This window comes from Ovis canadensis, chromosome 1, assembly GCF_042477335.2.
Source record: "Ovis canadensis isolate MfBH-ARS-UI-01 breed Bighorn chromosome 1, ARS-UI_OviCan_v2, whole genome shotgun sequence".
NCBI lineage: Eukaryota > Metazoa > Chordata > Mammalia > Artiodactyla > Bovidae > Ovis > Ovis canadensis.
In genome coordinates, this window is record NC_091245.1 from 44,040,619 (window position 1) to 44,067,769 (window position 27,151).

The following is a 27,151-nucleotide window of genomic DNA, read 5'->3' on the forward strand; positions in this document are numbered from 1 at the left end:
AACTTGTTCACTGGGCCACTGGAAAAGTTCATCATCTCTTATGATAACATGCTTCCAATGGAGAAGTCAAATCAAAATTATATTGTTTTAACCCGAGGAGCCTCTTCAAGGAACTTGGGCGGCTGAGCTGCCTGTGTCTGAGAGCAAGGTCATGCATGGGCTGCTTGACGTCGGGCTGGTGGGCGGTGTTTACAGGAGCGGGAGGTCTCCCGAGGACTTCCTCCCCTTTTGCAGCTGCTTTGCATTGCCTCAACAGCTGGGCTGGGGCAGCACCAGACGGACAGACTGGGACACAAACATCTCTGAGTGTCTCTGCACCCTCAGAGGGTTTCTTTGGTCTTCCCTCAATGGCATGGATGTCTGGCTGTTTGTTTGTGCTACTACTTGGATTTAAAAAAAAAAAAAAACAACTTGCTTTATTCTTATTCCAAGAATAGCTTCCAAGACAAATAACACCTGATATTCGTAAGGAACCTCAGAGCGTACATGTACTTTCATCTACATTCATCCGTGAAGCCTCACTCTCAGCCTGAAAGGTATGTTACTTTTTCATCCTTGTTTTATAGATGAGGCAACTAAAATTAGAAAAATGTGCTCCCAGTTCATCCAGCTCAGGGCCTTGAACCAGCTTGTAAGCTTCTGTATCCTCGAAGTCACACTTCCTACTGCTGTATCATGAAAGGATGCAATTCCTATTAATTAGATTCACACACACTCAGGGCATCACTGAACAGTCCATGATGTGGTTCCAATCAAGGGTGACCTTGACACCCCATGACTGGGAGTTGTGGCCTTGCTGATGGCTTCACATTTGTGCAACACTCTTTCTGGTGCAGAAGGCATCTGTTTGTCTGTCTTGTGCTCTGGAAGACAGGTCTCCCCTGTCACATCCATGAGCAAAGTGAGAATATTCTTGCTGCGGCTACTAGGCAAGGACTGAGGTTAGTATCTGAACATCCTGAGTCCCCAGGGGTCCCTCTTACCCAGAAGGGCCCAGGCCTGTGCCTGCGCTGTGCAGAACCACAGGTTGGATAAAACCCTGGCTCTTGCTTCTGCAGCTTGGTTTTCAGTTTTACATGTGGCTGAGAGATTTGAATAAACACAGCATTAGTAGCAAAGTAGCATTTAGCCATTCAAATGCTCTGCATTGGTTCGAATGCTATTATTCATTAGAATTTTCAGCTTCCTAGAAATTCCTAGGAACAAGATGTCACATTAGAGAAATGTGGGCATGTTAATCTTTGTCTAGGGGGGCTGAAGCAGGGAGAGAAGGGTGGGGATGGCAAATGTATCATAGAGCACACTCTGGCAGGAAGGCACCACCAAGCCCCAGAATCTGAATCACAAGTCATCAAGGCCTGGCCAGTAACTGAATCACTGGAGTGAAGCCAACATTCTAAGCAAACACACCCCTTGTGGCTGTAATAAAAGAGCAGGCTGCAAAACACACACACACACACACACGCACGCACGCGGAGAAAAAGCAGGCTTACACACACACAGACACACACACACAGACACACACACACGCGCGCGCGCGTGCGCGCGGAGAAAAAGCAGGCTTCCTCTTACTCCCTTATCCCTCCTTCAGCTATTAATGTCTTACCCCAGCTTTCTTCCTGCACCTCATCTGCTAAAGGGCGACAGCAATCTATCTCACAGGCTTGTTGGGATGACACACAAGAGCACCTAGCACTAACACGCCTGGTACACATGGGTGTTTAAGTGTCAAGGGGACGGAGAGATGAGGAAAGCCTGCAAGGAACAGAGAAGACACACTTTGGGATGGAGAAGAAGAGAACAAAGTGATAGTGATAGTCCTTTCTTTTTAAAAATTTTGTTTGTTTGCAGTGCACGGCATGTGGGATCTTGGTTCCTTGACCAGGGATTAAACCTGTGTCCTCTGCGCAGCAGAGTCTTAACCACCGGACCGCTGGGGAAATCCTGATATTCCTTTCCAAGAGAAGTATATATGTAGGCTCAGAATTAGCAGAGTGAAAAAGAAAGAACAGTTCTCTCTCAAGCTTGATAACAAGACAGAAACCATGCATCCAATGGGAAACGAAGGTAAAAACTCAGCAAAAGAAGAGTTTCAAAGTAATCAGGCAGTAACATCTACTGACAGAGCTTTTGGAGGAATGCAGAGAGCGGACAGTCAAGCCCCTAAGAACTGGTTTTCTATTCTCATAAACACTTATTATTTTCTATCAGAGCCTACAGGCTGAATCCAGACTGCAGATGTGTTTGGTTGGGCCCCACACAGGGTTAACCCGTGTGTGTGTGTGTGTGTGTGTGCGTGTGTGTGCGTGTGTGTGCGTGCATGTGTGTGTGTATGAAACAGAAACATACAGAGAGAAACAATGTGTGTATGTGTTTTAACTGTCAACATTTGAAAAATAAAGGGATTTCATTTTAAAAAGAAAAATCTCTAGAAAAGTCAGAAAATCTTTTAACAGTGGGCTAAATCTTAGTAGGTGCACACACGCCGGATCCTCTGCTTTAGCTTATAGCCCAGCCTTTACACTCTGCCTTGGATGCTCAGCTCCGAGTGTATGCTTGAGGATTAGGCTAGGGGACTTGGGTTCACTCCTGCCCCCGACCCCTCCTACCTTTAGTGCCCTATGTGACACTAGTACCCTTTCTAAACCTCAACTTTCTCATGGGAAAAATGGGGATAATAATACTTCTCTATCTCAAAGGCATCAGATAAGCATGTGAGTCTAGTAAATATAGAGAGAAGCTAGTACCTGCATCCTCTGATTGCAGCCCAAGGGAAGTGCTTTGAGCACCCACAGGCTCATGTTCCCTCTCTTTCGTCTGAGCCCTGCTACTGCAGTGTCATCAGCTGAACTATGTCCCCAGAAGTTTCATAGGCTGGAGTCTTAACTCCCCCAGAATTCAGAATGTGACTGTATCTAGATATAGGGTCCTTAAAGAGGTAATCAAGTTAAGATGAACTCATCAGGTGGGGTCCTCCTAGGAAGTGGGGATTTGGCTACAGCAGGGGACAGAATGGCCATGTGAAGAAACAGGGAGAAGGTGGGCACCTACAAGCCAAAGAGAAAGGTCTCAGGAGGCCAACCCTCCCCAACACATTAACTGCAAACTTCTAGCCTACAGAACTGTAGGCAATTAAATTTCTGTTGTTTAAGCCCCTCAGCCTGTGGCACTTTGTGTTAGCAGCCCAAGCAAACAAATATACCCAGGTGCTCTTGCAGCTAGGGTCTGGACGATGCAGGCTTTGCTGATCTCATGCATTCGAGAGGGATCTGGAAGGTGGAAGTGAGAAAGCCACTTTCTTGCTGCTCGGCTTATTTCTGATGGCTAACCAGGTGGTAGGCAACCTGCTCTTGGCAGAGGTTCTTGGCACCCCAGTGTGCAGTCACTAGTAGCATGATGCTAAGAAGCTGTGTGGCTGCAGCACCCTGCTAATTATGCTGCAGGGCCCCTGGGCACCAGTTCTGTGGTGGTATCTAGAAGTTGTTCGGGGGGTTCCACTGAGAGCCTGTGTCTCCATTCCTTCCATTGACTACACAAGCACACAATCCCCTATATTAAAGCTCATTCTGCTAACACCCCCAAGAGTGCTTTTGGTTTGCTGGACCTAAACCCCAACTGATTCACAACTGTTAATCTATTGTTTTGTAATTTGTAAATAGTTTACAAAGATTAGCTATGATTTCTACTTTCATACTATCGTTGCTGAACACACCAAATTCTACGACTTGAAAAGGAAAGCTAAGGCAGAATTCTTCTTCCCAAACAGAGCTTGCAGGCAAGAAGGCCATGGGTAGCTGAACATGTGACCAGCTGCCTGCATGTCCTGCCCTGCTCCTGTTCAGTTTTGAGAACAAAGGGCAAAAAGAACAAGTTATTGGCCTATGGGGATGGAAAGTAAGACAAAGAGATGAGGAAGGCCTGCGTGGAACAGTGGAAGACATGTTTTGGGATGAGAAGAGATAACAAAGTGATGGTGATATTCCTTTCTATTTTTTTGACTGCACTGTGGGGCATGTGGGGTCTTAGTTCTCTGACCAGGGATTGAACCTGTGACCTCTGCATTGAAAGTGTGGCAGAGTCTTCACCCCTGGACTGCCGGGGAAGTCCCGATATTCCTTTCTAAGAGAAGTATATGTAGGTTCAGAATAAGCAGAGTGAAAAAGAAAGAATAGTCTCTCTCAAGACCTCAACAGAACTCTTCCTTTAAAAGCAGATGTTTTTATACTTGTTAACCCTTTTTAGTCCTTGTCTGGTATATTTGATTAGTTGATTTTACCTGCCATTCAGGGCACCTGTGCTTGAATAATGATGGTGTTACTGTTACTGTCATCATGATAAAATTCAAAAAACGAATACTACTTGTTGAGTACTGAAATATGTGCTAGGTAAGTAAAATCTAAGAATCATTTCCTTTAATCTTCTCAGAGAGAAATTCTCTTATCATTTCTGTTTTATAGACGAACACAGATGGTGAAAAAAGTCCTGCCAAAGATCACACTGAATTACGTAGCAGAGCTGGGACTCAGGGCCACCTGACTTGCAATGTCATCCTCTCCATTGCCACTCTATACTGCATGCCTCTGAACATCGAAAGACACAGGAAGAAACTGAGAGAAAGCAAGGCCAAGCATCAGCCAGAAGCACTGGACAAGGAAGACAAGGCCTCCCGTTCAGGGCCTGATGCCCCTTCAGTTACATGGTCTCCACAGCAATGATAGTAGAAGTGGGGAGTCCAATGGCCTTGAGAGAAGATCAAAGTGAAGAAGAACTGGTCGCTCTTATTTTAAGAGGACTGCCCCAGATTTCAGGTAGGACTATTGCTAAAGACACAGGATGGTTCCCATCCTCCTGCTGTGTCCCAGTGAAGCTGGCAGAGAGCCATGCACCAATGAGCCAGTCCTGGGTAATAAATCAGAGGACAGAGCTGCAGAGCCTGAGCAGCTGGTTCCTAACTTCACTGTGTATCCAGAACACCTGGGGCACTTGCTAAAAAAAATCCAATCCAGTATATCAGAGGCAGGACCCAAGAATCTGTGCTTATAGGCCTCCTAGAGAACTCTGATATAGGTCCTCCTGAGAAACACCAGTGATGATTATCAGAGTCCTACCTCTGGGTTCTACTCACATTTATTTCTGCCTGGGGTCTGAGAACAAGTCAGCTTAAAAGAATGCCACTTCCTACCTATGCTTAACTTTTCAAAGGTCTGAACAAGTCCTGGAAAATTCTAACTCCTTCTCATGACCTTAACCTACAGGATTAACCCTCCCTCAGTTTGAAATAGTTCTTAGTACTTAACATCCTTCTTTGTAACGCAAGTCTAATTTTGTTTTCCTAACAACTACTTCCTTCTGGAAAGTGTCTCGTCCCTGGCATCCGTGATGCTAGGCTGTCCTGTTCTTGCCTGCCCAGTGCTGTTCCTTTCTGCAGCTCTTTTTCCTTCTTCTGACTTTGGTTTTCTCAGGGACTCAGTCCTGGAGGGCTGCAGCAAGAGCCTTTATATTCAGATAAATTTGAATCCTGTCTCCTCATGGACTACTACCCAGAACTGCTTTACTTCTCTGGCCTTCAGTTCCCTCATCTGTAAAATGGGAAGAGATAATAATAGTACATACCTAATAGGAGAAGGCAATGGCACCCCACTCCAGTACTCTTGCCTGGAAACTCCCATGGACGGAGGAGCCTGGTAGGCTGCAGTCCATGGGGTCGCTAGGAGTCAGACAGACTGAACGACTTCCTTTTCACTTTCCACTTTCATGCATTGGAGAAGGAAATGGCAACCCACTCCAGTGTTCTTGCCTGGAGAATCCCAGGAATGGAGGAGCCTGGTGGGCTGCCGTCTATGGGGTCTCACAGAGTCGGACATGACTGACGTGACTTAGCAGTAGCAGTAGCAATAGGGTTGAACCAGGAGGAAATGGGAGAACATATGTAAATTACTCAGCACCTGCCTGACCCACACTGGTCCTCAGTGACGTAGATGTTGACCCTAAAGGACTTTAGCTAAGAGCAACACGCTTCCCATGCATACAACCCTGAACTTTTACCTTAATTCCGGTGTCTAAATAAAAGCCTATTTTGATTTACACTCGAATGCTGCACAGTTGCTTCAAACACAACACATCTAAAATCCAATACAACATTGCCACCTGCCCCAACCTTTCTCAGGTCCCTTTCTCAGCACCACTATTGTTCTGGCCACAGGACATCGTTCCAATTCCTAAAACCGACCTTTGTTTGACAGAAATGTAAGCCACATGCAAGGTTAAATTTTCTAGTAGCCACATGAAAAAAAAGAGAAGAAAGTGAAATTAATTTATTCCAATATGACCAAAATTGAAACAAATTAATATTAAAAAACTGAGCTATTTTACTCTTTTTGGTACTAAATCTTTGAAACTCAGTGTGTGTTTTGCACTTACAGCACATCTTCATTTGAGCCGGACTTTAAGTGCTCACCAGTCACAATGGCTGCCTAACTGGACAGTGCAAAGTTAGACCCTTTAAGAGGGCTTCCCTGCTGGCTCAGACAGTAAAGAATCTGCCTGCAATGCAGGAGACCTGGGTTTGATCAGTGCAAACTTAGATCCTGGCACTTTCTAAATTCTCTTGATTCGTACTTTGACACATTTTGCATTTAAACTTTTCCTCATTTTCCAGTTTCTATTTTACCTGAGTTTTGGCCCCCAGCACCTCAAGTTAGGATTATTGCATCAGTCTTGTAACCATTCATGTTCCTTATTTGCCTCCAATCTAATCTATCCTCACCAGGATATGCTCAGATAAAGTACCATTTTTAGCTTATGTCTCTCTGGCTCAGGAAAGTTGCAGGGACTCCCCAGTACCCCTAGGAAGAGTTCAAAGGGCTTAGCTTTGCAGTCAAGATCCTCCCCAGTACTTCCATCCCATAATAAAAATTCTAATCCTAAAAGCAGCTTATTACTGCCTAGAGCTTACTGTATGGCAGACAGCAGCCTGTAAGCCAATGACTCACAGTACATTATCCTAGTGAATCCTCACAAATGCCTTGTGAGAAATACTATGCATTTTCATCCCCATTTTATAAGTGAAGACGCTGAGGCACAGAGAGGTTAAGTATGTACCTAGTGCCACACAGCTAGCAAGCTGCCTGGCTGGGATCTGAGCTCAGGCAATGTGATTCCAGAGGCCCAGCTAGAACCTCTCCTGCTCTCTACTGCTGTAGCCTCAGGGGTCTGTCACCCCATCCCTGGCTTTGTGGGCTGTGTTTTCAAGTCCCATCTGGAAATCTCCACCCACGTTTTCTGCCTGCTTCTCTTGGCCAGTTTATTTTATCTTTTAAAAACATTTATTTAATTTGGCTGTGTCGGGTCTTAGATGTGACATACAGAATCTCTGTTGGGTCATGCAGGGTCTTTCATTGCAGTGAATGGGCTTCTCTAAGCTGCTGCACATGAGCTGAGTTGTTCCATAGCGTGTAGGATCTTAGTTCCCCGACCAGGGATTGAACAAGCGTTCCCCTGCATTGCAAGGTGTACTCTTAACCACTGGACCACCAGGGAAGTCTGTTGGCCAATTTAAATCCTCTCTTCTTTTAGACTACTTCACATTTCTCTCTCTTCCAGGAAGGGCTCCCTAACTGCTTTTGCTTACAGTGACTAATTCCCCTTATAGATTCCTGCTATTAATATATGTTTGAAACTCAGGGGCTCAAGGACCCCTACGGGATGGCCCATGAATGAGATGGGGAGACAGGAAGAGTTGTGAATGAAGTCCCTAAAGCTATACATAAAATTTGGTATGTGTACCTATGTTTTCTTCTTAAGTGAGGATTTGTAGCTATCATCAAACTGTCAAAAAGCGCCTGCAACCCCATTGACTTCAGTGCTTAACTGCATGTTATTTAATACTTATTGGTAAGTAACTGACTTTGTGTGCATGGAGATTATCTTCCCACTAAACTGTGGGAAGTTTAGCTCAGTAATAATAGTCTAGTAAGTACATTTATTCATCGCTTACTATGTGCCAGCTACTATATCAAGTATTCTCTACAGATAATACTTCACTTAATACTGTCTGCAACTATAAGGTTGGAAGCTTAGGAAGGTTAGATACTTTCTGATCTTCGAAGCTCAGACAGCTAGAAAGTGGTAGAAACAGATTTGAACCCAGAGCTTTTCTGCTTTAAAGCCACACCCTTTACCAGGCAGGTGAGTTCTCTGTGCCTCTCTCTGTTCCTCTCTCAAATTAGGCCTCAATAAATACCTGGTTAGACTAAGACATATGATGTAGCAACCAACACAACATCAGCCAGTGTGAACCTATCACCCCGGGGTGTCAGTGTACCCCGTGTTTGTTTTCCTAGAGACGGGATACACCCTGCTGCTCCTTCCCATGTGTACCCTGCAAAATATTGCCTGTTCCAAGCCAAAGGTTACCCACCTGCTTGGTTCCCTTCACAGCTCCGAGGAGCTGGGGTGGAGTCCCTGGGACTCCGATGCACTCGATTAGGGCCAGTTTCTGGGGCTGTGAACATTAGCCTCCTGCATGGGTTGTCCACTTGAGTGGTGCCTAGATTCTGAGGGCTATGCCACTTTGCACCCTCAAACCATGCCCCACACAGATTTGCAGTCAGTGAAGGTGCGCTAAGGGAACGGCTCTCTGATGTGCAAAGTAGGGGTGCAGGGCTCCCCATCACCTACCCCCACATGCCAGGCCAGGGTCCAGTCACGCAGAGGCACGTGTTTACCATCAAGACTGAGGCTGATCTTTACAAACAAGTTTTACTCTCTGCCTAGCATAGCAAGACAAGATATGAGAAATGATGTGCTTATATCTGCGTGGCTGGCTGAAGTCAGCTGGATGTCCCATTTGTTAATTCTTGAATGAATACATAAATGAACAGATGACTTCCATAACTAGTTAGTACTAAAGACAAAGGCTAACACTAACAGTGTGCTTTTTCTGTGCCAGGTCCTGTGTTCAGGGCTTTATGTCAAGTTATTCTATTTACTCTTTACAACGTCCCTGAAAAGGAAACTACTATTATGTCACTAGTGGTAGTGTAGTGTTAGTTGCTCAGTTGTATCTAACTCTTTGTGACTCCATGAACTGGGGCCTGCCAGGCTCCTCTGTCCATGGAATTCTCCAGGCAAGAATACTAGAGTGGGTTGCCATTCCCTCTCTAGTGGGAAGATCTCCAGGGAATCTTCCTGACCCAGGGATTGAACCTGGGTTTCCCACACTGCGGGCAGATTCTTAACCATCTCAGCCACCAGGAAAGCCCTATGTCCCTAACTAATTTTTAAGTTTTAAAAGAACATATGTGTACAGTCCAGATTTTAAATCCAAAAGAGTATGCAACAAAACCTTGCTGTCCTCCTACTCTAGATTTCACAAGGCAATCACTGTTACTAGTTTCTTGGGTTCTCTTCTGAAGACATCACATGCACATACAAATGTGATTACTCATATATCTGTTTCAAAATATACAAATGGGATTATGTCATATGCATTGCTCTGTACCCTGTTTTTATTTTAATATATTTGGGGGTCATGGTGAAGGTGGTGTTATTAACCCATTTTTCAGATGAGGAAACTGAGGCTTTATAGGGCTGAAATCAACCTTGGTGCTTATAGCCATCACGGCACATACTGCACCTGCCTGCAGGTCCTATACGAGGAGCTCGCTGGGGCTGGAGAAAGGAAATGGGAATGATCAGAGAAGCTGATTAGAAGGCTGAATTCCTGCCTTCCAAGGGCTCACTGCTTTGGGGAGCAAAGGATGCTATCTGAAGTGAGAAAGTCCCCTGAGCAGTGCTTCTCCACCTCTGAGTCAGCAGGTGTGGGCTGGGGGGTTGAGAATTTGCATTTGTGAGAAGTTCCCTGAAGGGCTGATGTTGCTGGTGTGGTGTGGAGAAGCACTAATCTAGGGGCTCCTCGCTGGAGTCAGCCCACCTCTCAGGCTCCTTCCCTTCACAGATGCTGAGCACCTGGGGGTGCAATGAAATGGGCTCTTTGCTATGTTCTTCTGCTGTTTTGGAAATCATTCATTTGCTCCCAAAGACACAGGCACTTCACCTTGAGGAAGTTATTCCTGGCAAGGGACACAGGACCAATCTAAGGAAGGAGGCAGAACATTCCAGATGGCCATTCATCTCTTACCTGTGGTTATGTGGTTGATGGCCTTTTCCTCTTTTTTGTTTTTCTAATTTTGAAAGCATGATAACACATTTACAGGAGACTTGGAAAATACAGAACCAAGTTATATATAGTTCTGCTCTATATTACAGTTATTTTTAAGTAGATGAGATTTTCAGTTGGAGTTTCAATATCAAACTCTCAAAAATTAATTAAAAATATGGAACGCTTCACGAATTTGCATGTCATTCTTGCATGGGGGCCATGCTAATCATCTCTGTATCATTCTAATTTTAGTATATGTGCTGCTGAAGCAAGCACAGTTGATGGCCCTTTTATCCCCAAACCCAGACAACTGGTGCCTTCTTCTTCATCTATGTGACCTATTGGGAGTCCTCCCACCAGCCTTCCTGGGGGATCTGCCTTGCACACTCTCTAGCTCCCCAGGCTGAGCAGGGCTGGACATTGTCTACAATAAGATCTATTACCCAGTATGTTGTCCACAACATAGCCATTCTACCCTTGTTCTTAATGGGCTGACAAAGCAGCAGAACAGAGATATTTAGGATTCTGGTCATAAAGGCCTAGCATCTGATTGACTTTAAACAGAGGGCATGTTTTCTAATATTGCTAAGCAGAGAAGAGTTCACCTACTTGCCCTGAGTGAATTAAAACAACCAAGCAACCAAACACCTAACGGGAGAGTTGAAAGTGAGGCAGCAGGCAAATACTGTTCCATCCACTTTAGATTAAGCAATTTAGTCATTCTGCTTTGAACGGCACAGGGCACAGGAGTGGGTTTGAGAGAGAGAGAGAGAGGCCGTGAAGGGCTGGGACGAGTGTGTGCAGCTCACTGACATTTACAGCCACCAGCTGGGGCTGGGCATGGCTGACAAACAATGAATGTGGGTGTTACACTGGTGATTTAAGGGCTTGTGATTCCAACGAGATGGGCTAAGTACTGAATATGAATAAGGAGTATCAGTGGGCCAAAAGGCATGCCAAGTGCAAGCATTAGGAGCTTAGAGAAGACAGTCAGTGAGGGATTCAGCAAGCAGCCATGCTCGCAGGACACAAGTCTTAACAGGACCAATCCCCTGAGGGTATGAACTGGACGGGTGGTGGCGAAGGAGTGGGGAGACTCTCAGAATGGTTACTGAGGGGAGCGGTGGAGTGGACGTGAAAATGGGACCCACCAAAGGTTACTAAGTAGAATGACAGGCCTGGGGAGTGTTATCAGAAAAACAATCAAACGACCTTATGCAGGATGGAACAGAAGTGGGGAACTGAGAGGGACCGGTAGAACATTTCCGTGGAAGGTCTGGGGGGGCAGGCAATTTGGTATAGATCATATGTTTGATCAGATGGAACTGGGTTCAAATCTGCGCTCCGTGTGTATGCAGAATGAACCACTTAGCCTCACTGAACCTCGAGGTGCTCTATCTGTAAAATGGGGTAACAAGAGTGCCTACCTCACAGGACCATAATGATTAAATTACAGAAAAGAACCTGGCACATGGAAGCCACCCAGAGTTATCTATCAGCATCATTATTGCTCTTAGGGGTCAGAACATAAGAGTTCAAACAGATGGAGGCAATTAGAATGCAAAGGAAAAGCTGGATACAAGAGGTAAGAAATGTGAGAATGAACAAGACTTCTTTCTTTGGGCTGAATGGGGATCAGCTGCCCGGACATGGCGGCTGAGTGCTGGACTCTGGAGGGAGGGCATGGAGAGAAGAGCAGGGCGCACCCTTGGGCCTTCCCCGTGTGGGCAGGGACCAGAAAGGCAGCTTTAAAGGAGCAGAGACGGGGCAGAGTGACACCAACACAAAAGTCAGGGAAGAGACGCAGGAAGGACAAGTTAACGCTGTGTAAATATGTTTAGTTAGTCAGTCATAAATATGTTTAGTTAAAATACATTATATCCAGAAAACACACTGGAAGCAAACATTCCACAATGTAGCTATCACTAGGTGGTAAGGATTTTAGGGGATTTTTAGTATTTTGATGCAGTCTTGCAGTGTGCACATTTTTATTCATTTATCTTACTCTCAATAGCTAATACTTGTACAGCTCCCACACTTGCCAAGTATTGTTCTATGAGCTTTACAGATATTAACTTACTTCATCCTCAAAACGAAGCAAAACAACGCTATGAGGTTCTCACTATTGTTTTTCCTAGTTTAGGATTAAAGGAACCAAGGGAGGCAGATGCTTAGAACACAGACAGCCAAGGTCGGAACGAAGGTAAGTGGAGGCGCCAGCCCTGTGACCCGGCAGCCTGGCTCCAGAGGCTGTGCTCTTAACCACGTGTGATGCTTTTATGATTAAAAAAAAAAAAAAAATCCCAGTAATAGTTATTCACACAACCAAGAGGAGGGGCAGTTATTAGTCACTTCACAGAGGTAAAGAAAGGAGAGAGCAAGCCTAGCTCATGGAACCTGGTGACTGGGGGCCCTGAGTGAGTGGTTTGCACAGTGTGAAGGGAAGGGAGGTGGAAAGATAAGGGGAGACCCATTAATTCAGAAACATGGGTGGTGAGCATGGGGCTTCCCCAGTGGCTCAGCAGTAAAGAATCTGCCTGTGATGCAAAAGATGTAGGAGATACAGGTTCACTCCCCAGGTTGGGAAGATCCCCTGGAGGAGGGCATGGCAACCCACTCCAGGGAGAATCCCGCGGACAGAGGAGCCTGGCAGGCTATAGTCCACAGGGTCACAAAGAGCTGGACACGACTAAAGCGGCTGAGCACACACGCACATGGGTGCAGAGCATAGGGGAATATTTGGAAAAGTGTGCCTGAAAGTCTTCTAATTGGCAGTGAAAAAGGGAATCCAGCTACTGACGCAGCAACAACATGGCTGGGTCTCTCAGCCATCACCCTGACCGAAGGGGAGCCCATCACAGGAGAGCGCCTACTAGTTACATTTACATACAATTCAAGGAAAAATTAACCTCTGGTGACAAACCAGGAGGGTGGGGGGACTGGGTGAGGAGGCAGATGAAGCAAGACTGGCCACTGATGTGTTGCTCACTGTTGAAGCTGGGTGGCAGACACACAGGATGCACCCTACTTTTGTGTATGTTTGAGAATTTCCAGGGTAAAAAGTTAAAAGTAAGATTCTATGATCCAAAACACTTCACAGCCCGTAACACAGTAATTACCAACACTATAAGATGAGCTCTGTCATTAAAGTGTGGGAGATAGGTTAATTAGTATCTACCGTTTCCTCTTCCAGATCACCATCTAGCAAGGATGTCCAATGTCCACAGTGCAGAGGAAGTAATTGCCTTTTGAGGAGGCACAGATGGAATTAAGACAGTCATGATCTGGGCCCTTTGCCAGCTGTATACAGCATTCAGGACCCAGGTCACAGATGCCAAAGGTTAACCTGCCAGGAAGCCCCGGGCCTCTCCGTGCATTCACCGACAAAAAACAAAAGGCCCAACTCTGGTCCGGATACCCATAATGTGTACACGCTACAGACTACATAATAGAATATTTAATTTTTCTTTCTTCCTTCATCTCACATTCTCCCCTGAAACTACAGGCAGGGAACATGCCCAACCTCCAATCAAATGTGTCTGGACTTGATTACTGCTTTGGGGAAAAGCAGTGTCCATCACACTCCTGGAGTAACCAGCAAGATAAACTTTCCATGCTGGTGCTCACAGGTAAAGTACTTCTGTGTTTTGAACCTCAAGGGACCTGAAAGTGTATATATTTTCAAAGGAAAAGAACTGAAGATACAAGGGGTCCGTGAGGAAGCTTCTTGTAGTTATTCTCTATGTAAAAGGATCAGAACTCTTTCAAAGCAAACCTATTGATTCTCTCCTTTTCCAAAAAATGTTACTTGAGGGAAAACATGGGCTAGGAAACCAAGCCACGTCATTTAAGGTCCAAACCTCATTAGCAACATCAATGCAATTTAAAGAAGCTGGCCCCCAAAAGGCACACTTTTACTGCAGCTCAGTTTTGTAAAATTTCAGAATATCTCCGTTCATCTTAAGAGGCAATATAAAATTCCTTAGAAACACGAATTAATTCAAATCCATTAAACTTTTTCTTTCAATGAGATAGAGAACCTTTGAAAAAGATGGTTGAATGAAGCAAAAGATAAATCATGACAGAATGATACTTAAAACCATTGGAAAGATGACACATTTAAATACACAGCATTTTACTACCAAAAGGCAAGAATTTCACAAAACAAGATCATCAAATGGAATGCAGTGGGAAAGGATGCTGCCTGTAAACCCTGAAAAAGAATTTCTATGGCTACTTTCAGTCCCAGATTTTCCAGGCCAGAACTATTTCAAATATTCCGCTCCTCTTAGTGTGCTAGTAGCTTACCAGACCACAGGTCCCAAGAGCTGGCTTTCCAACTACGGTCATCATACTTCTCACAAATATTTGCATCTACTGCACCCACCAGAATCCTCCTTTAATTCTCAATCTGACGGTTGGCCCTTGAGGCCAGCCACCCTGTATTACACAGTTCTTTACTTCCATATGCTGTGCACACAAAATAAATACATACGGATTTGGTTTGTTATGAGACACATGGATGGCCTTGGCAGGAAGTGATGGCTTTGCAATTTTTTCCTCTTCATAATTCAGAAAACAGAAGGGAGAATATATTCCTGGGGCTGGACACAGAACAGGAATTCAATAAATACTTTATCCAATAAAATTGACAAGGGATCTGTGGCTGTATTTTAGGTGAGTGATGATAAGGGCCTGAACTCAATGTATAAAAATAAAAAGTCAGAATTTCTGAGACAAATGGGAATCATGTCACATTAAAAAACATTTCTTCAGATAATACTTCCTTGATGTGTTATCTCCGAATGAAGAGGTTAAGTCAGAGAAACTCACTGTATTAGGCCTGATTCTGTATTAGTTAGAAACTATAACAAACACCTCAAGTATAATATTTTGCGCAATTCCTTTTGTGTCCTGAGCACAGCTCTATTTGACTTTCCGAAGTGATCACTAGTATGTACACTTTCTTCTTTCCTTTAGTTAGGAGAGCGAGGGTGACACGAGGTTGGTTTTAGGCCACCTGGTACCATTGGTTTCAAAAGCAGCTCCTTATCTGGCCTTTGGCCTCACTGGCACTTTCCCCCTTGTATTGAGGGCAAACCTAAGAAAGTACAATTCTGACGCTGCACGCGCTGGAAAGAAGGAAATTCCCCCAGATGGCTCCATCACGTGTGCAGGTCAGCTGCTTACAGTGGAGCAGAGCGGGCTGCTTCCCAAGGACGATTCATGTTACTAGTGGTGCTGGAAGTAACATACACTCTCCAGCAAATATTAGTACCAATACAACGACATTAGTGCCTTTTATTTACTCATGCATTTAACAGTAAAGTTAAACTTTTCTAACACTTAATGAGTCCAGGGAGTAAATTCCTGAGACCGATCACAAGAAATCAGCATTTAGTGGTCTGGAACCAAATACGAGTTTCAGAAGGTTGAACTAGATTCTATCAGAGTTTGTCCTTGGGGTATTTTCAGAAGCTCAGGAGATTCTTTGGAACAATTTCATGCATAATATAAGTCAAATGACACATGTTTACTTACATGTAGAAATTGTGAGACTGATTTTAATAGACTGAGTAAATAAACACATCCAAGTCTTATAAACAGCCATTACCTGTCAGTGCCAACATTTATAAATGAACAAACCCAGCAATCCCATGGTTGTGGGATGTTCATGCCTTCGTTTATAAATGAAAACCATCCCCAGTTAAATTCTAGGAAAATATACCTACGTGTCACATGTAGAAGCTGCTATTTGTTATGTCGTTTCTGCCTTGACCCAGAGTTGAAATCTGGTATTGCATTTCTAATGTGGTAGGTCTGGGGTAATCACAATGCCACCAAGATTGAAATTTATGAAATGCTTTCTCATATACCATCGATACCAGAGAGGGTCAACCAAATACTTCATTTTATTTTAATTTGTATTTATGGACTTGTGTGAACCTCTTGAATTTAACATGCAAATTTATGTGAGTAATAAGTAAGAGATTTTTGCAGATAACTGGAAAAGTATAAGAACCCTCTGCGTTGCAAAACTCCTATTTCTTAGTAGCCTAACGGCTGTTTCCCCTCTTACTATTAATGTAACTTTCAGTTTTAATAATTCCATATACTTCTTAAATAGAGGAAAGTATTAGTTTTTCCTCTCTGAAATACAACCTGTTTAATGACATTTTCTTAGAAGCAGATTATACCTGCCCTTAAGAGGTAGTGTGGAGTGAGACACAGAAGCCACAAAGTGTCTAGAAGTTGGATTTCTAACCGGTTTGCTTTTGGAATCACCTGGGCAGTTCTTTCAATGCACCCCTAAGCTCCAGAATCAGAATTTCAGGATAAGTCCTGGGAAAAGTACATTCTGAAAAAGGTCTGGGGGATCTGCATGTACACTTGGGTGAAAGAGCCAAAGGGACTGGGACACATCAAGACTGTTCAGCACAACACCTGGGACTCCCTGATTTCTCTGCCAAGCTGGTGGCCTCAGGCATGTCACTTCCTCTCTCTAGGTCTCAGCTTCCTCATCCTTAACAAAGGACAACAATATATGTGCTCGGCACCTTTTCTTTGCTTCTCTCTGAGTGGTCTCTCTGTCCTTCTCTTCAGAACTACTCAGATCATTGGCTTAAGTGCTTAATATTTTTATGTTGTCATACTGATTAAGACACTGAATCTAGTACCCAGAGATAATCATGCACTTGGGAGGGGGCTGAGGTCAGCACAGAACTGCTTCTGAAGCCCCAGCAGACTTTTATAAGTGGGGGCCAGTCCAAATAGGGGAGGGTGGGGGTGGAAGCTTCCCTCACCAAGTTGGTTCTAAAGCAAGCAAGCATATGGGAGAGAAAATACTGTTCATGGATGTTTTAAAATAAAGCCATGCTCACAAATACAGTAAGTTCTCTTTTACCCAGAATGTTCTGGGAAAGGCTAGCAGAGAGAACTGAAATTTCTGGTTGAGTTACCATGTGCAAAAGCACACAGCTATAGGTTTTCAGAGATAACAGCACAATAATATACTTAGAACTCTGAACACTACTGATGGTTAAGAAGGCACTTCCGTGGAATGTCATGATTCCAGATAAAGCTGAAGAACTCTTGGAATGAGTCCATTTTTTGGCACAGACACTGCTGGCCTGTCCTGCCCTCCTGACTCTGACTCGGTCTCTGAGCCCTGGCCCGCCCCTGGGCACGCCTTTATGCCTCTGACTGTCCCGCAGTGTCTCCCGGACTGACATCTTTCTGTCTCTGAGTTCTCCAAGCTCAGCTGTCCTTGAAGATTTTGCTGGTGTGTACTTACTTTTCCTTTCTCTGTCCTCCCTCATTCCATCTCCTTCCGAGGGCTTGCAGAAGACTCTTCTATCTGTGTCTGGTTCCGGAGCTGTGTGCAGGACCCCCCCATCCACACAGCTTGCTTGCTCCTTAAACTTGTTAGAAGTTGGGTTCCCCTTTCTCTCCCCAGTAGGGGGGCTCTTCTCTGGGCTTGGCTTCACAACCTCTCTGCTACTAAAACAATCTTTACTACGGTTTATTGTTATTCGGTCGCTAAACCATGTCCGACTCTTTGTAACCCCATGGACTGCAGCACACCAGGCTTCCCTGTCCTTCACTATCTCCTGGAGTTTGCTCAAATTCATGTCCATTGAGTTGGTTATGTTATCCAGCCATCTTATCTTCTGCCACCCCCTTCTCCATTTTTTTTTTTTACTACAGTTACTGGGACTCAAAACTTCAATTCTGTTTCTGAAAGTAGCCCCCTGCATCCTGACATTCAAAGGATTCAAAGGGGTGACCTGTCCTACAGGTTCTATTTTCCTATCTGCACCTTCTTCTACGGTGTCCCTATCATCAGCCTCTGGATCAGGACCTTTCTTGACATGTGTTTGGAGATGATTAAAACCGCTTTGCTTTTCTTGGTTTCCCTGAGCTCTCCCTCAACAGCTGTCCAATTGTGAGACTGCTGGCCATGGACCAGTAATTGTAGATAATGGTAAAAGCTAATTAAACAGATAGGAGCACACCTGCTCTGCTGGAGGGCGGCCGTGAATGAGGAGCTCAGAGCACGACTACCAACTCCAGTCTCCCTTCTCTCTGCTTGGTGGCAGCCCCTCAGGGGACTCTGTAGATTCCCAGGGCTCTTAGAAACAAAACACAACTTGAAACCACCACTCTGAGCCATCAAAGATACCACAGCCAGATAAATCTTCCTAAAATTCTGCTCTAATCTTAGGATGCCCCTCAGAATCATCAGCTGGATGGGGGGAATACAAAATATGGCACTCTTCACTTGGGAAGAATATTTACATGTTGCCATCCCAGTCCAAGGTGTGTACCTAAGAGAACTGTATACACATATCTACCAAAAGAATGCATTAGAATGTTCATAGCCGCCCCCAAATGGAAACTCCCCAAATGACCCAAGCAGGAGAATAACAACTCACTCAGTGACCACGAACAAGCTTCAAACGCATGCAACAACATGGATGAATATCACAAATATAATGTTGCATGAAAGAAACCTACGTGTGTGTGTACATGTGTGTTCATGCTCAGGTGGATCCCACTCTTTGTGACCCTTTGGACTGTAGCCCTCCAGGCTCCTCTACCATAGGATTTTCCAGGCAAGAATACTGGAGTGGGTTGCCATTTGAAAGAAGCCAGACACAAAGAATAAAAAGAAGGACCTGCCTTATGAGGTCACTAAGCACAAACCCAGGTGAAACTAATCTATGCTATTAGACATCAGGCTAGTGGTCACTCCTGAAGGGGAAGGTGGCAAAGGGGACACAGGGGACTTTTCCAATAGCTGGTTACATGTGTGTGGTTAACTTGTGAAAAAAACCATTATGGTTTGGCTCAGTGGCTGTAAGATATTATACTTCAAAAGAGAGGAAAGAAAAAAAAAAAAAAGAAAAATCAACTGCTCCCTATTTAACTGCTGAAGTAAATGCATTTTCATCGTGGCCCAGAAACACTGCACAATATGGCTATAATCTACCTTTTCAGTCTTCAACTAGCTTTTTGCTTTGGGTATTCTTTATTCCCCAAAAGGTCCAAATGCCCTCTGTGAAACAGTGGGTATTTACATTTTTCAGGGAGAGGGTCCATTGCATTAATCAAAGGGGACCCACTACCCAAAAGAGGTGGAGAAAATCACCTGACCTGTAGCCCTTCGAATGGTCCCTAGACTTGAACTCTGACTTCTTCGACCCACTTTGAGATGTCACACGTTTCCAGGTTCTGTCGGGTTACTCCTACCACCAAGTCTCTACTGATCCTTCAGTCAAAAGCTACCCCTAACCCTCCCTCTCACAGGTGTTTATCGGGGAGGGGTGGCTAGCTGTTTATTGGGGAGCTGCTCTGATGCTTTGGGAGGCATTGAGCATGTACAAACAAACTCTCAAGGAGCTTTCCATTCAGCAGAGGGAAAACTGGTATATCCACAAATAACCTAAAGCAGAAAAGCTGCATCAGGAGAGACAGAGGGGTCAGCAAAAAGGGAGTTCCGAAGAGGGAGTGATTCCTTCTGGTTAGGGGAAATCTGGGCAGGCTTCAAGGAGAAGGTGGCACCGTACTGCAGGCATGGGAGCTGGGAGGGTAGGGCATTCCAAACAGAAGGGCAAAGGCTATGAAAGCCCTGGTGCTGTGCAGGGAAAGGCAGGTAGCAGTTAGGTTCACCAGAGCAGCGACACCATGAAGAAGAGCTGGAAGGGGTGTGGGAGAGAGTCAAATGGTAGGCTGTCAGGCTCCGGAGTTGGGATTTTACGCTGGAGGCAACTGTGGCTAAGTTACTTCAGTCGTGTCCGACTCTGTGTGACCCCATAGACGACAGCCCATCAGGCTCCTCTGTCCCTGGGATTCTTCAGGCAAGAACACTGGAGTGAGTTGCCATTTCCTTCTCCAGTGTGTGAAAGTGAAGTCACTCAGTCTTGTCCGACCCACAGCAACCCCATGGACCACAGCTTTCCAGGCTCCTCCGTTCATAGGATTTTCCAGGCAAGAGTACTGGAGTGGGGTGCCATTGCAACTGAGAACCACTGAAAAATTTTAAGCAGGGAATGATATGATCAGTTATGTCTCTCCTGGGTCTGTCAGATGGAGGTGAGTTGTTCCTCTTTTGAGGGTCTGAAACAGTCCTTGCACCTCTCAGGCACTAAATTGCCTCTGGCTTTGTAATGGCATTATCTGTGTGCTTATCTCTTGGTGCTCCCCACCCTCTCTGAACTTAAGCCAGTGAAAGACAGATACGGTTTTAGTCTTATGCATGGTGGCACTCAATAAATATTTACTTAACAAATGAAGGTGCAATATCTCTTTAGTTTCTGAGTGAATGCGGAAAGAGAGTGGGAAGTGAGCAGAAAAAGCCCGTACAGGGCGTAGCATAAATGAGCTGGACAAGTTCAGGTGCGCCATTCAACCCGACGATCTGATGTCTCTGCTAAGTCGCTTCAGTCATGTCTGACTCTGTGCGACCCCATAGACAGCAACCTACCAGGCTGCCCGTCCTTGGGATTCTCCAGGCAAGAACACTGGAGTGGGTTGCCATTTCCTTCTCCAATGCATGAAAGTGAAAAGTGAAAGTGAAGTCGCTCAGTCGTGTCCGACTCTTCGCGATCCCATGGACTGCAGCCTACCAGGCTCCTCCATCCATGGGATTTTCCAGGCAAGAGTACTGGAGTGGGGTGCCATTTCCCTCCGACATCTGGAGGGAAAACCGGTAAACCCTACAGGAAGTATCTGTGAGGAGTGGAGTTCCACTCCAAGTCATTCTTTAACAGATGCTGACAACCAGTTACAGCTACCCTCAGAATAAGGGACTGTTGCATGAGGAGGGTTCAGTTAAATGCTTAGAATGTGGAGTCCAAGAGTCCAGCCTTACTTTGGGCCCTGTTCCCTGACTTCTGGTGGGATCTGGGAAGGTGGGAAAAAGAGACAGATCATTCTGTGAGCAAACTCCAAGAGACGGTGAAGGACAGGGAAGCCTGGTGTGCTGCAGTCCGTGGGGTTGCAGAGTTGGACACAACTGAAGTGATTCAACCTCTCAGGCCCTCATGTTTCTTATCTACAAAGGGGATTCCTAGGACAGCAAGTCCTTTGACTGCTGCAAAAGAAGGGGCTCTGCTTCCCAATCAATGCAGAAAGTGAACGCTGTGTTGGGAGAGAAATCCGTTCAGGCACTGAGCACCAGCACTGCCCACCCCTCCCCCTCTTCCCAGCTCAGCACTACCACTACTAATAACCAAGGGCCAGTTTTTCTTTCAAATAGCCACCTTAAGAAAAAAAAAACAAAACCTGCCACCTTTTACCTTTTGAAGCTCTTTCATGTCTATTATCACACCTCCAACTGCCCTGTAATTAAATTACTTTGTAAGTCTAGCATCTGAGAAAACTGAGGCAAAAGGAAATTTGATTTGTCCAAGGCTCCTCAGAATTGGGAAAGGACCCCAGTTCCTGAATTTGAGACAAGGCTCTCCCTACTCCGTCTCACACTCTCGAATCTTTTCCCCCCGGGCAGGGCTCCAAGCTTTAGGGGAGGAACTTTCTCAGGGAGGGGACTCTGCAGAGGTGACCCAGTGATAACAACGGCCCTCCTGGCGGTCAGTGCCCACTTGTGTTTGAGCTTGGGGAGGACGCCTCCATTCAGTCAGGGCCTGGGTGATTAAAGTGCTTTTTCATGGCCAAGGGCAGTACGGGGGGAGCTGAATCCCTGAGGACCCCAGCAGCCTGGGTGGCTTACCGGAGGGAAGGCGTGGGAAAGGAAAAGCAAAACTTAGCGCACTTGTAACTGCACAGGCTCCAAAGCCACCCACTGCATGGCTGAGCCGAGCCGGCGCTGTGCTGACTAGGACTGGAATTGGCCCATTTTCTGGTCTGGTCTGAGTTTCCCTCCTTCTCACTGCAAAGCCTCCCAGCTCAGGCTGACAACACCCATTATTAACCACTATTATTTAGTCTAGCCCTATTTTTGGAGCTAGCTAGGGGTGTTTCCCTTTTATTATTTTCTTCTTCTTTTAATAACAAAAGAAATATGTTGAAAAATTCAACCTATATGCATGTGAGTAGGATAAAAAGTTAAAACTTTCTAATTTTACTCCAAAAGGGTAACTACTGTTCCTGGTCTGTTTCGTTCCTTCCACACCTTCTCCTGGCCCTTCCAAACATAACCATCACACACATATATGTGGATTTTCAAACAAATGGAACTATATTTATACATAGTTCTGCAAATTTCACTTTTTACTCAATAATAACTATATCATGGACAACCAGCCTTGCTCATACAGAGGACTGGTGCATTTTGCTAATTTGAATTTCTCATTTTAAGGCATTTACAATTTAGAGAAAAATTGCCAAGGGCAACAGCAAGTCATTTAAAAAAATTGTCAAATTCCTGTAATTGCTTTACTTCTCCCCAATGGACTTCTCTCTGATCCTTCCTGGGAGTCAATGCACAAGCAACTTTGGAATGTGCAGGGGAGGGGAAGAGCAGTCTGAACACTATCTGGCTGCTGCAGGACTTTGCACGAGGTGGCTCAGGCTGGCTGGGTGCTGAGACACTAGCACCAGAATCCGAGCCTGCAGAAATTGTAAGGCTTTTCATCCACTGCTGGAGCCCCTTGGAGGAGCTGCTCTGGTGAGTGGCGCGTAACAGGAGGAGCAGCAAATTCAGTCAAAGTGCAATGCTTTCCAATCATCTCCCCCTTCTGGAAATCCAGGCACCAATAGCATGCAAGGGCAGCTGCCTTGCTGAAACCCGGGGAACTTGAGCTCCTTTTTCACCAGCATACTCTCGGTAGATTCTGCTGGGGCCACCCACAAGCGTGTGGCTAACACCAGCATACTCTCGGTAGATTCTGCTGGGGCCACCCACAAGCGTGTGGCTAACACCGATAGCTGTCCCCTGTCCCGGCAAGAGTGCATGCTAATCTTGACTCAAGGGGAGACAGACCCAAGCCCAGCTCTGAGCTGCTATCAGGACCAACCAGATGGTGAAAGGCAGAATCTAGGGCAGCTAGAGAGAGCACTGAGGGGAAGAGGGAGGGTGTACGTCCTCTGTTGTGTTTTCTAAACATCATGAAATAGCATTTTGGCTTTGGCCAGACCCCACAGGTAGCAAGTGTTTTGATTCAATCTTCTGCATTTAGAATGAGTACTTCTCTATGTGCGTAACACTCTTCTAGGTCTTCTAGATGTATTGACTAACTTAGTCCTCACCATCACCCTACAAGAGAGTGCTATTATATTTCCCCATTGTACAGATGGAAAAGTGAGGCAGAGGAAGCAGATATAGCTTACCCACATAGTAGCAGATATGGTACGTAACCCAGGTATTTGGTTCCAAAGCCCACACACTCACACTTGGTTATATACTTTCATATACCAGGGTGGTGCATCTCAAAATGCGTTACCACTTAATAGGTATACAAGGAAATAAGGGTCCACTTCACATCTATTTTGAAAAGCCCTAGTTCAAAAAAAAGTAGACTGAGCAAGAGCAAGACTTCTTCCATGCAGGACTTCTCAGGGTCTTCCCACGCTAAGATGCATTTATGATCTGCAAGAGACATGTGGTTTGCAGCATTTCCTCTAATTATTTGAACACAGTTACGCTTTCCTAGGAACATCTCCTGAGATCAAAGTTCTGCTGACACACTTTCTGTAAATGCTGGCAAGGAACGTCATTAGGAACAGGGCTTAAGTTCTGGCGTTTGCCATTCAACTGCTTTGTGACTCTGGATATTGCTTAACCCGAGCTCAGTCCCCCTTATCTGCAAACTGGGAATAACAATAGACCCTCTACCTCATGGAGCTGTTGTGAGGGTTAAAGGTGTATGTGAAGTTTTTAAAAGGGTGCCTGCCTCTGAGCATTCAATAGATGGGAGCTATTCACTATATAATGAATAATTTAAGAACAAGGGGATTATGAGAATTCCATGAAAAGGAGCAGAGAGTCCCTCAAATATAAATTCTCAGTTGCTCTTCATAAGCAAAAGTTCCTGTCAGAAAAACATGAACAATTTTTACACAAAAGAAAATCATAAAAAGCCATACAGTGCATTACCATCCCAAGAAGAGAAACAAGGGAACATATTTGAATCAAAACCAAACAAAAATCAAAAACCAAAGGAAACCTCAGATAGAAAGTTTCTTTGGCAAAGAGGGTCCTCTGATCCCATCACAGATGCAGCAGATCAAGGACACGGCCAGTTTCCTGAGCACTAAACCAAGCTGTGTCCAGGGCCCTCCTTCACAGGGGCCAGAGCCAGGTGCTAGACCCCACTGTGCTGGGGGCGATGCACGCCGAACACTAATTTTTCCTTTTTTTGGGGGGGGTGTAAATTCTCATAACTGAACTGAAAATGGCTTGGCATCAACAGGATGTCTTCCTGTTCCCGTCTCATGCAGTGACTCACGCCTCTGCCATTTCGCTTGCAGCCACTGTGGGAGAACTCTGCAGGGGAACCCTGACTCCACAAAAGGCACCCCCCGCCCTGCCTTCTGGTCATGGCTGCCAAACACGTGACAGTGGACAAAAACCAAAGCAACCTCTCACCCTGCAAACCCACTCCAAGCTGCAGGAGAAGACTGCTACTCCCCACGGCAAGTGCTGAGGCGAGGGCACGCCCGTGGCTGCGGGACCAGGGCACCTGGAGCCGTGGCTCTCAGTGGGCCAGCTCGGCTCTGAACACCGCCCCGCTTCCTGTTGTGCAACAACTGTAAACGAGCCTGTGCTCAGGCTGGGGCCAGCTGCGCTGAGTGGCGGGGATGTGTGATTAATGGAGCCCCCAGGGCAGCCTACAGGCTCAGACTGTGATGATGCCAGCCCCAGGGCTGGGCCCCCATGGGGCACCTCCTCCTCCATCAGGGAAGCTGTCCAGGTGGCATGGCTGGGCAATTTCCTGGCAAATGCAGCCTGGAGGAAGTTAGGAACCAGGAACATCAGGAGGCAGCCACTGAGTTGGGGGGCACAGTTAAAACCTAGGGGACTGGACTGCCAGCTAAACTCACAATGGTCTCTTTGGGTTACTTCTAACAGACCTCAATTTCCTCATGTGTAAGATGTGAGGGGTTCCTCTCTTTCCCCAGGGCCTGGCCTGTGCAGACATCAAATGGTGTGCTTTCTAATGTTCTCATTAGAAAGGAAGTAGCTCCCTCCTCATCTTGCAGATGTGTAAACGGAGGCCTGAAGGACTGCGTTAGCTTGGCCAGCACAATATATACAGGTAATTGAGTTGTGGAGCCAGGATGTGAACTGAAAATTGTGGATATTCAGATGCGTCCTGTCGTGAAGGTTTCCATGGGCTTCTCAGCTTCCTTAAAATGATGTTTGCAACTCAAATCAAGTTTTAATTTTTCGACATGAGAATTACTTACTTGGTAAATTATCTCCTGCAAATTAAACATTTTACTTTCAGCGACCTTTCCTGGACTACTTATTCTTTAGCATTGCCAAAATGCTAAAATGTTTAGGGAATTGTAAATGGATTTTGAAATTAGCTACAGCAAAGTCTAATTATAATTCTCATATTAAATTACCTGCAAAATAAATCACTAAAATAATTCCACGGTCAAAAATAAATGAGTTCTAAGGCGATACCTCAATTACTGGTCTGAAGAAACTTGGTGCTGAGAGTCAGAACAGAGTTTCAGGCTCACGTTAAGGAGACCGAGGGGTCCATCCAGTCATTAATTAGCTGTGTCACTTATGCAAGTCACTAATCCCACTCCCCTTTCCTTTCTGTATCAGTAAAACAAAAGGCTTGGATTAGATCTGAGTTTCCCAAAGACTTCTTCTAAAGTACACTCACTCACTAAACTTTCTCCCTTGCAAAGACACTTGGTCATTGGAGTTATTGTTTAGGAGAACACGTCACTCTCTCTTATTTTACTAACTGCAACTGCTTGATATACTTGAATAAGAGTAGTGCATTGATGGGCAAGATCTGATTCATTCAGTTTACTGTCACTGGGCGGTCCCTCAACACTCTCCTACCCTTGGCAATAAACCATCTACCTCCCTTACCATCCCCGCCTCCACAATTCTGAACTTTTCCATTAAATTGTCTTCAAAGATTCCTTTCAGTGTCAAGCTTTGATTATATAAAATTACTTCTTAAGAAACGACACACTTTCTATTTTTGGTCTGGAATAATAAAGCAAACTTTCCGTTAGTACTTTTGTTTTGCGTGAGAAACCTGTATGGAGGTCAGGAAGCAACAGTTAGAACTGGACATGGAACAACAGACTGGTTCCAAATAGGAAAAGGAGTACGTCAAGGCTGTATATTGTCAACTTGCTTATTTAACTTTCATGCAGAGTACATCATGAGAAATGCTGGGCTGGAGGAAGCACAAGCTGGAATCAAGATTTCTGGGAGAAATATCAATCACCTCAGATATGCAGATGACACCACCCTTATGGCAGAAAGTGAAGAGGAGCTATAAAGCCTCTTGATGAAAGTAAAGAGGAGAGTGAAAAAGTAGGCTTAAAGCTCCACATTCAGAAAACGAAGATCATGGCATCTGGTCCCATCACTTCATGGGAAATAGATGGGGAAACAGTTGAAGCAGTGTCAGACTTTATTTTTCTGGGCTCCAAAATCCCTGCAGATGGTGATTGCAGCCATGAAATTAAAAGACGCTTACTCCTTGGAAGGAAAGATATGACCAACCTAAACAGCATATTAAAAGGCAGAGACATTACTTTGTTAATGAAGGTTTGTCTAGTCAAGGCTATGGTTTTTCCAGTAGTTATGTATGGATGTGAGAGTTGGATTATAAAGAAAGCTGAGTGCTGAAGGAGTGATGCTTTTAAACTGTGGTGGTGGAGAAGACTCTTGAGAGTCCCTTGGACTGCGAGGAGATCCAACCAGTCCATCCCAAAGGAGATCAGCCCTGGGTGTTCACTGGAAGGACTGATGCTGAAGCTGAAACTTCAATAATTTGGCCACCTGATGCGAAGAGCTGACTCATTTGAAAAGACCCTGATGCTGGG

General features: G+C 45.2%; 1 protein-coding gene, 1 long non-coding RNA gene and 1 other non-coding gene across 6 annotated transcripts in view; 1 reads left to right on the forward strand and 2 right to left on the reverse strand.

The window, feature by feature from the left end:
* GNG12 (G protein subunit gamma 12) overlaps window positions 1-27,151 on the reverse strand; it is a 139,377-nt gene that overhangs the window by 9,047 nt on the left and 103,179 nt on the right. The window lies entirely within an intron of this gene.
* On the forward strand, window positions 264-25,576 carry LOC138442659 (uncharacterized). Of its 2 annotated transcripts, XR_011257807.1 has the most exons (6): window positions 264-536; window positions 1,852-2,067; window positions 4,458-4,808; window positions 12,301-12,365; window positions 24,593-24,757; window positions 25,244-25,576. It is a non-coding gene; the product is annotated as an uncharacterized lncRNA (long non-coding RNA). The 2 variants fall into 2 exon arrangements; XR_011257806.1 differs by lacking the exon at window positions 1,852-2,067 and having other exon boundaries at window positions 266-536.
* LOC138431410 (U6 spliceosomal RNA) lies at window positions 10,332-10,438 on the reverse strand. The gene has a single exon (XR_011253676.1). It is a non-coding gene; the product is annotated as a U6 spliceosomal RNA (small nuclear RNA).